At 47.3% G+C, this 9,537-nt stretch overlaps 1 long non-coding RNA gene across 1 annotated transcript; it reads left to right on the top strand.

The window, feature by feature from the left end:
- Positions 1–4,132: 4,132 nt before the first annotated feature.
- Positions 4,133–9,326, top strand: LOC129643247 (uncharacterized). The gene is made up of 3 exons (XR_008710189.1): positions 4,133–4,233; positions 7,705–7,795; positions 8,792–9,326. It is a non-coding gene; the product is annotated as an uncharacterized LOC129643247 (long non-coding RNA).
- Positions 9,327–9,537: the final 211 nt, after the last annotated feature.

Here is a 9,537-nt window from a genome sequence, read left to right as displayed (position 1 = left end):
ATTTATCCAGCCCATGGAAGGCCAGGGTGGGCACTAACCCTGGGTGCTGGCTCCTCCATAAATCATTACATGCCCGCAGTCAGTGCCCTGGCTCCGAGACAAACTTTTTTTTCCCCTCCTTATTTAACAAATATCACAATATCTGCCTGTGCCAGACGTTATGCCTGAGCATAAGGAACACCTTGCTGGTCCTGACAGCCCTCATATTATGTGTTGCTCATTCATAGAGATGGAAAAATGACCAAATTCTTGTTATTTGAACATATATGTCCAAATTCCTTGTGCACCACCTGCTAGTTATCCAGGAACTTTCTCATCACAGGAAACTGCTTATATTTTCTCCAGATGCTGCTGGGTGCTCACTTCCATTCTAGAAAACCAAGAGGCCTCTCCAACAGGGACCCAACCAAAGTCCTCACCAAGTCCCTTCCTGGGCCTTGGTTTCTTGCTTATTATGAATGAGTTTATAAAATATAAAACAAATTTATGGTTACCAAAGAGAAAGGACAGAAGAATAAATTAAGAGTTTGAAATTAACATATACAAACTACTACATATAATAGATAACCAACAAGGACCTACTGTACAGTACAAGGAACTATACTTAATATTATATAATAAGCTCTAAGAGAATGTAAAAAATGATTATATATTATATATAATTACATATGTAAATATAATTGAATCACTTTACTGTACACCTGAAACTACCACAACACTGTCAATCAACTATATTTCAATAAACATTTTTTAAAAGGAATGAGTTTATAAGATAGATAAACAAGGCCCTCTGTATAGCACAGAAAACTATGTTCAATATCTTATAATAACCTATAATGGAAAAGAATCTGAAAAAGAATATATACACACATATGCATATGGGGCTTCCCAGGTGGCACAGTGGTAAAGAATCCACCTGCTAATATAGCCCCAGGAGAGCTAATATCCATCCCTGGGTCGGGAAGATCCCCTGGAGGAGGAAAATGGCCACCAACTCCAGTACTCTTGCCTGGAGAACCCCACAGACAGAGGAGCCCAGCGGGCCACAGTCCATGGGGTCACCGAGTTGGACACGACTGAGTGAGCACACACAGTGCACCCACACACACGCATTTAAAACAGAATCACTGCTGTTTTAGGGAAATGAAAATGGAGTCTTGTTCGGGCTTCAGAAGCAGGAGAGCAGGCCTCTGACTGATGTCTGGTCTGCCTGGACTACATGCCTGCTCGCAAACACACCAGTTGTCTTCAGCAAGTCAAACAGCACTTTCCCTAAGAGAGGGAGTGGGTCTTGGAATTTTCTCAAGCCCCTGGAGACCTGTCCAGCCCCCAGGGTCCAGAAAAAAACTCACAAGATGAAACAAACAGCCTTGTAAAGGTTAAAGTTAAGCCAGAGCTGCATTTTTGTGTGCAAACTGATGATGGTATCAGTGGGAGGCCTGGGATTATAACTGGGAGTGCCCCAAACTGCCTTCTGAAGTCTCGCCCTTGGGGTGGATGCACCACGGCATTCTGAGTCCGCTGAGGTTTTCCTCCAGGCAGCCCTGATGTTTCCTCTTCCCCCTCAGAGCTTGTGTTTCCAGAAAAGCTTGATGGGCTGGTTGGACCTGGCATCCCCCTGCCACCCCCCTGTTCCTGACCAGGGGGACGTTCAGAAATTTCTGGGGAAATTTCTGGTGTTTTTCCTAACCAAGGTGAGGTGGCCATGGCATCTGGTACATGGAGGCTGAGAGGATGGCTAAGTATCTGGGTATCATCCGGTGCCGGAAACAGCCCTCTGGACCAAGGACCGTCCTCCCAAAGTGTCTATGGTGCCGAGGCTGAGAACCTAGGAGAGAGATGGTCAGACCTTTCTGCCCTACTGCTTATCATCCTGCTCCTGTTGTTGCTACAACCACATCACCTGCCTTGGGCCTGGGTTCCAGGAACGAGTATTTATCGTGAAATCAGTGGAAAAAACTGGTATGCTGTGGGCTTGATCTTATCAAAGATAATAGGCAGGAGAACGGACCACGCTCGGGTTACTCATCAGGCAACAACTGCGGATCCTCTAGTCCCGGGGGGTGGGCCGTGCGGTGATCCAGCCCTGCCCTCTGACACCCGAGGGCAGTGAGCGTGAGAAACAGGGTCTGCGCAGGACCGAGTGAAATACGGGCCGGGGATGCCCCACTGTGCTCCGAAGTTCTGAGTCATCACCAGTTTCACAAGCAATAGCGGGGGGAGGCACTCCAGGGCCGGCGCAAGAAGCTTTCTGTTAAGAATAAATGTGCCCTAAATTACTCTTAAATAGCCAACACCATTTTGAGTTGTTGGAGGCTTCAGTTTCCCAGTGCACTTGGATCTAAATATCACCGGTCCCTTATGAGGTGCTCCGTTCCTCTCACAGGGTGACTACTCGTCTGCTGTGTGTCTGGGACCCTCTTGCTCTGGGGTCGGTCATGGTAGACGTGCTGGTCTCTCCATGGGCGCCATCACCCTGTCCCTTCACACGTGGGCCTAGGTCAGCTTGCCACCGTGGAGAGCTAGTGTGAGATTTGGGGCCCGAAATCTGGAGACTGTGACTCTAGGAAGATGGGGGGCCTTCTCGGACTCCCATGAATGAGGCCTCTGACACCCCCAGGTCCAGGCTTGCAAAGGAGCTGAGGCTGGGGTTGTGGGCTACAGTCCAGCTGGGGACACCCCTGCAGGGCCCGCTGTTTGGACAGGTGCTGACTGTGTCTCTCTGATTCGACTCGGACGATTCAGGGACTGCAGGGTCCTTGATGCTAGAACTTTTACTTCAGTGGATGAAGGGGAGATGGACAAGAAATACAAACAGTACACACACGTGCATGAGTGTCTGTATGAACGAATCAGCTCATGAGGAAAAGGAGGCAGCAGAAAGGATGAAGGGGGTGGTTCAGAGGGCGGGTGGGGGGAAGTGTCTGAGGAGGGAGCCTGAGGCCTGCACAGGATGAGGCAGCAGCTCTGTGCGCACCTGGGGGCAAGAGTCCTCTCGTTACTAGTTCCCAGTGAGGCATGCGCTCCCCAGGGGGGTACACACAGGTGCACACACATGCCTGCATGTGCACACGCACACACACACACCACACAGACATACACCACACATTTTACAAGAGGTAGAAATAAAATTGTCCAGACTGTTATCCCTTGACTCTTTCAGGTACAATTCAGCCAGTGTTTTCTGAGCTCCCGCGGTGCGCCTGAGAGTTGGTCACTGAACGAAAGTGTCTCAGGAGCAGGAACGCGGTTTCAGAAACAGCTCTGCTACTTCTCTGCCTTCAGGTGAAGGGCATGCCAGCAGACCTCAGGTTTCTTGATGGCTTAAAAGGCCACATCAAGGTCAAATGAACTAAATGATTTAGAAAACTTTGCTTAGCCAAAAACAAAACAAAACAAAACAACCAACAGAAGCCAAATCCAGAAAACACATCTTACGGATTTTATGCAGGCAGGTGGAAAAGCAAAATGATGACCTAGTTTGAAATTTTCTTTTTAAAGAAGGTAAAAAGAGCAGAAGCCTAGAAACTCTCAAGACAGGTTATTTAGTGAAGAAATCTGCCTTGTGCTCTGCAATCATGTATGTTTGCTTATGTATATGGTCCTCAGATCAGAGAAACAAGTCAACCTGACACCACTTTCCAGAGTTAATAATGGCATTTTTCTTACATTAAATGATTCCTCTTTCCTCAATGGCTGAGAGTCACACTCTCCCCTTCAGCTCCCTCAGAGGTGACACTGGCCTGTCCGAAGTGGCAGAAGGACCCACTCCTTCCTCCTTTCTGAAAGGAGGTGGGGTCCCCTCTCCCTTCAGGAAAATCTGCATTGTTTCACTAGAGATGCAGCCTCATCAAGACCAGCGTGGTAAATTTGAGATGATGATTTTTACAATCTGAGAATCTCAAAGATCATGAACAGCTGTCACTGCATGTGAATCACAGGAAAAGTACTGTCGGAAACGTTTAATCAGCGACACTTCACTTTTCTCTGAGTTAAAAAACAATTTTAGTCACAGTATTTTACAACTGCCCACTGACCAGTCAGAACTGCTTATTCCTGGTTCAGGCAATGTTCTCAACGACCTTAACACTTTCAGGTGATAAAGTCATGAGACCAAAGGGCAGAGAGGATAGTTACACACTTGCAAGACAGAGTTCTGCAGACCCTGACGGCATGTGCCACAAGTCACCTGCCCAGCAGCAAACAGGGATCACTGAACAGCTTCTGACGGAGGTAGAATGCTCACATTCGAAATTCCTTAAAAGAAAGTCCACATGTAGGAAGTGCAGACCCAGAGTCTGTTTCTTTCATGGAAGAATAATCTGCATGAAACCATTGCTTGTTGGAACTGAGGAAGGGAGGAAGACAAAATCTGAAAACATAGTCATTTCCTTCGGTTTGTATAAAAGCTAAAAATAGATTCTGAGTTAGTTGAAGAGTTTGTTTTTAACATTCCTTCTTTCCTTTCTGCGGCTATCCAGGTGAGACTGTTTTGCCTCATTAAGAGTCACTGAAGCAAAGCACAGAAATAGTTTAGATGTTATACACAGTACTGCCTGCAGGTGGCAGCGTCACCACCCTGGTTTGGTGGTAACAAGCGAATGGCAAACTAACTTTAGCATGTTCTCTCAGCATGGTCACAGGCCTCTCCTATGGGGTAATCATGTTACACATGTAATTTCTGTTATTAAGGAAGGACAGAAAGACCAAACAGAACAGCGATTGTCTGTGTTCAGTGCCTGTAAGCACACCTCCAATGGACAATGCATGCGGTTCATTTCCCTTTTTATTCTGTGTGGTTTGTTCCGACTATGTTTATTGAAATGAAATGTTATGTTTGTTGAATCTAATAATAAAAATAGGACTAATAATTTGTACATCTTTTAAAAATGCACAGGCTGGCGTACACAAACATAATAAAAGTTTTCACCAGGAAACATTTGGGAAGCGTTGCTCTGAAGGATGTGGTTGCATGGGGTGCGGGGAGGTGAGGTGAGGTGATGGGCAGAACCCCAGTTCTGACCACAAGGGAGATGGGGTGAGAGTTGCCAGTTCCGTGTGTATATTTTGGTTAACTTGGGTTTCTTTCTGGGATTTAGATTTATTTGTTTTCTCTGAAACGACTTTCTCTTTTAAAAGAGTGTAGTGGTTAAAAAACAAAAGCAAAAACAACCTGGGATCCCTGGCAGGGTGCCTAGAAGGACCACTTGCACAAGCCGAGGAGCTGCCGGGCCTGGAGTCCAGGCGCAGGATGGGGGCGAGCTGCCGCCCTCTAGTGGTCGGACAGAAACTTGCGCGCACTCCGCCTCCCGGAGTTAGCCTTTCTCTTAAGAAAATTCCTGCCTGCCCCCGCTTTATTTTACAATGTTCTTTTTTTTCCTTTTTACGTTTTTAGTTTTTAAATTATTTTTGGAGTATAGTTGATTTATAATGTTGTGTTAGCCTCAGGAGTATAGCAAAGTGAATCGGTTATACATATACATATATCCACTCTCTTTTAGATTCCTTCCTCTATAGGCCATCATAGAGTATTGAGAAGAGTTGGCCTATAGAGTTCCCTGTGCTGTGCAGCAGGTTCTTATTCGTTATCTATTTTCCATAGAGTAGTGTGTATACGTAGTGTGCAGTGTGTATATGTAGTATGTATATGTAGTGTGTAGTATGTATACCTACTGTGTAGCTTGTATATGTAGTGTGCAGTGTGTATATGTAGTATGTATATGTAATGGGTAGCTTGTATATGTAGTGTGTAGCTTGTATATGTAGTGTGCGGTGTGTATATGTAGTACGTATATGTACTGTGTAGCTTGTATATGTAGTGTGTAGCTTGTATATGTAGTGTGTAGTGTGTATATGTTAGTCCCAATCTCCTAGACCGTCCCTCCCTCACCCCCACGACAGCCTGGTAACCATAAGCCTGTCTTCCACATCTGTGACTCTTTCTGTTTTGTAAATTAGTTCATTTGTACTCTTACTTAGATTCCATTCCTTTTGATAAACATGAAAGCCCCACACTTACAGTCCTCCTCTTTTCCACCCAAAGATTCCTGGGGATGCTTGCCAAGAATTCAGTTAACTTGCTACATATTTTCATCATCTAAGAGTTGGTCCAATCTTTCTTGAAGCTTGTAATACAAAAATAAAAGTTGTCCCCCCATATGTCAAATGTAGATACTATTGTAACCCTGAATATACTCAGGTAAACAACTCCCCTCACCTTGGCAACATTCCTGTTCTCTCCTGGAGCTGTATGTTCCTGAATGATGCCCCTTGCTTTAGTTCCTGCTGAAGATCCCAGTCCCTTCGAGCTTTCCTGTTATTTTCCTGCACGTTTCAGGGGCAGTGATGCAGGTTCTATGAGCAGGTTTCCATCGCTCTGGCTCCTTTTGCTTCCCTCCCTTTCCCTCCCCTCCTCTTTCTCACCCTCTTTCTATATCCTCAGCCTGTCTCATCTTGTGGAGGGGAAACTGCTAAAGGAGAGGTAACCCAGCCCCAAGCTTGTGTAGATAGTGGTTCCAGTGAGCTACCTGTACCACCTCATTTATTTTACCCAGCAGCTTCAGGCGGGAGGTAAGACCTTAGGAACGGGAGCTCTGTCCACTCTGCTCAGAGGGGCTCAGGGATGGAGGTCTCTTCTGATGGACCATGCGAGGAAGGAAACAATGGAAACCACGTGGCCGCTGATCAGCAGGGCTTCCCAGAGACCCGCCATCATCACCCAGGGTCTCCGTGGAAGCTCTTCCCTGAGCCCTGCGCTCCCCGGGAGGGGCTGCCCCCTGAGCCTCCCTGGCCCACCCATCCTCTGCCGACCCCGAACCCCCACTCCCGGCTTCCCAGCCCTGGCATTTGGGGCTGCCCTTGCTGTGTCTCTTAGCTTCTGTTTCTCCCACCAGCTGTGTCTCTGTGTGTTAGTTATGTGCATGGTTGCAGAACCAAATGGTCCACATCATGCTAACCCAACCTCAGCTACAGCCTGTGGCCAAGTTTCAGTGAAGAGACTTAGAAATTTTCTAGGACTGTCTTATGTGTGTGTGTGTGAGAGGGGGTTAGCTCTCAGAAGATTCTGGGACCCAGGAAAAGTTCCTCCAGAGCCTAGACCACCACAGCCCATTCCTGTGGGGCTCTCTGAGGGGGCCTCCCATCTTCCTCCCCCTCACTTGTTCAGATCTGTTTGTGAATCAGCCAGGGTTCTCCAGAGAAATAACCCATTTCTTTAGTTTAAGGAATTGGCTCATACCATTGTGGAAGCTTGCATTTGTGCTAAGTCACTTCAGCCGTGTCTGACTCTTAACGACCCCATGGACTGTAGCCCACCAGACTCCTCTGTCCATGGGGTTCTCCAGGCAAGAATACTGGAGTGGGTTGCCATATCCTCCTCCAGGTGTTCCTGACAGGGATCAAACCCGCATCTCTTATGTCTCCTGTGTTAGCAGGTGGGTTCTTTACCACTAGTACCACTTACGAAAGTTTGGTGAGTCCATCCAGTGCAGTAGACCAGCAGGACTTAGGGAGGAGCTGATGTTGGAGTTCAATTCTGAAGGCTGGCTGCAGGTGCAATTCCTTCTCTTTGGGGGGAAGTCAGTCTTTGTTCAGGCCTTCAACTGATTGGACGAGGCCCACCCATGTCACGCAGAGGTAATTGTAACCTGCTTTACCAAAGTCCACTGATTTAAATGTAGGTCTCATTTCCCAACATCCTCACAGGAACATCCAGAATGACGTTTGGCCAAATATCCAGGCAGCAAGGCCCAGCCACATCTGTACGTGAGATGAAGCACCACAGGGAGCTTCTCAGGTTTGTTCTTTTCTGTCTTCTGTCTCCCCTTTTCCTCAAAGTGTGGGTTTCCAGCAGTTAGAAGCTTTGAGATGGACAGCATTTATGATCTCTTAAAAATGTCATCCCTACCCCCGGTCTTGAGTCTGGACACCTGTGTCCTGCGTCCTAATTCACACTCAGAGGCTCTGTCACATCAGGAAAGCATTTGCGCTTCACAAGCCTCATTTATGGAACAGGAATTTTTATGTGTCTCTCGTGGGTTTGTATAGAGAAGGAAATGAGGTGGTATATGGGAGAGAATCTTTTAAATAGTTCAGCACAAAAGTCAGTATCATAGGTTGTGATCACCCCATCCTTTCTGGGAGCTGGCCTTCCCTGCTTGCTCACTGCCAGGTCTGGTCACATGAAAGTGTTGTTACCAAAAGGTGGGGTCTGGCTGCTCGCCACTGGAAATCCAATAAACAGGCCAGGTTGGTGAAAAGGAAAGTTTGCTTTATATCAGATGCTGGCAAGTTGGGGGCAGTGGGAGGGTGGACCTTTGTCAAAGGCTGACCCGACCCTCCCATCACTGACAGTAAGTGGGGCAAGAGCTTTTATAGACAGAAGGAAGGTGCTACACGCAGAAACAGCACAGTCAGCTCTGACAATCGGCTTCACACTGACCATTGGTGGTCTGAGCAGCATCTTCTTGATTGTTTTAAGTACAGTTAACTTTCAGTTACAGAGTTTGTTCACTCCCATTTCTTTGAGGCCAGTTCTCAGAATTCTGGCCACTTATGACACGGCTACACTCTGGTCATCATATAGTTAACTTCTCCCACCCGGTGGAGTTTCAGTGTCTATAAGACAGCTCACAAGAACGGCTCAGAGCATTATCTGTATCCCTTGAGGAAAAACAAAAGGTCCTTGACCCTGCTTAATGACTACATTAATATTATTTGGTCTCCTTTGACTGTTTTCCCTTTGTTTCTGCATGCTCTCATTTCTCTGATTAAACGTATTCTTTGACTAAAGTGTTCCACAGACAAGAGGCAGGCAGAGGACATCGAGCTGGGTGGAAGGACTGTAGCGTTATGCTCCATTTCAGCATTCGGCCGACAGGAGTTAAGTCTCTGGTGAGAAGGCGCGATGGGGAGGGGAGTACACAGCTCTGTTTGCACAGGTGTGTCTGGCTCAGGCAGAGACTGGGGTGCCCTGAGGGAAGTCTACCTTGCCGGGGCTCCTGCGTCTCCTCCCAGTCCAATCCGGCTGTCGTGGGACAATGCCAGGGACAGGTATCATCACCTCTGGTTGCATCTGGTCCGGCAAGTGGAGATAAGACACCACTTTCTCCTCCACGCCTTCGCTCGGGGTGCTCCTGTGTCTGGGAGTTGCACCAGGCCCTTCCTGGATATAGGCTCCTTCACGCCCCCGGGAAGCAGGAAGTCCTCCCAACTGGACGGCCTTTCTTCTCCAGTGAGACCCGGCTCACAACGCTGAAGCCAAGATCCCAAAGATGGTCCCCACTTGACCTGACAGTCCTGGGCCATGAAGAGACAGAAGCTCAGGTCTGTGGTGCACTTTGGGAAGTTACCTAAATCACTAGAGAACCAGGCCAGAGGTGATCCTCCATCCCTTCTCCCCGGCCCATTTATTCATTTTTAATTTCTAGACTTAACAGACTTTTTTAATAAAATTACAAAGCCTGCTTTTTGTCTTTGCTAAGTTTTAATTGAAGCAGAGTTTGCATAGAGTGAGGAGCACAGATCCTGAGTGTTCAG

Source organism: Bubalus kerabau, chromosome 2, assembly GCF_029407905.1.
Source record: "Bubalus kerabau isolate K-KA32 ecotype Philippines breed swamp buffalo chromosome 2, PCC_UOA_SB_1v2, whole genome shotgun sequence".
Taxonomy (NCBI): Eukaryota; Metazoa; Chordata; class Mammalia; order Artiodactyla; family Bovidae; genus Bubalus; species Bubalus kerabau.
The sequence above is the reverse complement of the archived record's forward strand: the minus strand, read 5'-3'. Positions and strand labels throughout refer to the sequence as shown.